Genomic DNA, 500 nt, shown 5'->3' with positions numbered 1-500 from the left:
TATTATTTTTATCCCTATTAAAATTTCATTTGGCTCAACTTTGCCTAATATTCCACTCTCAATAACTGGATTTTTGCAAGCTGAAGACTTTATTTTTTAGTATATTATTTATCTTACTTAGGGTTGTATTATCTGCAAAATTGATAAAGATGTCTAGTATGTATGTATCCAAATCATTAATAAAAATGTCCTGAACAGAACAGTATAGAAGTTAGAACACTGGCCTCTAAGTGATGATATAACAGAGTGATTCACTGATTCAAGGGTGAAGGTGTAGGTTGTGCTTGAAGAAGAGATCAGTATGGAAAAGGTGATGCTAAAAAGGTAATTATATAGATTAAGTGAAAAAGCCTGTGGCAAATTTTCAGGAAGCTCTTTGTTAAACATTTACCAGCAAAACCAGGGTTCTCTGACAACAGGAGGAGCTGGAAAAAGAATCAGCTGAAATTCAAATGTCAATGAGATGGCAAATCATAGGCATCACATGCTGATGTGGGTTA

This window comes from Notamacropus eugenii, chromosome 4 (assembly GCF_028372415.1).
Source record: "Notamacropus eugenii isolate mMacEug1 chromosome 4, mMacEug1.pri_v2, whole genome shotgun sequence".
NCBI classification, from domain to species: domain Eukaryota; kingdom Metazoa; phylum Chordata; class Mammalia; order Diprotodontia; family Macropodidae; genus Notamacropus; species Notamacropus eugenii.
The sequence above is the reverse complement of the archived record's forward strand: the minus strand, read 5'-3'. Positions refer to the sequence as shown.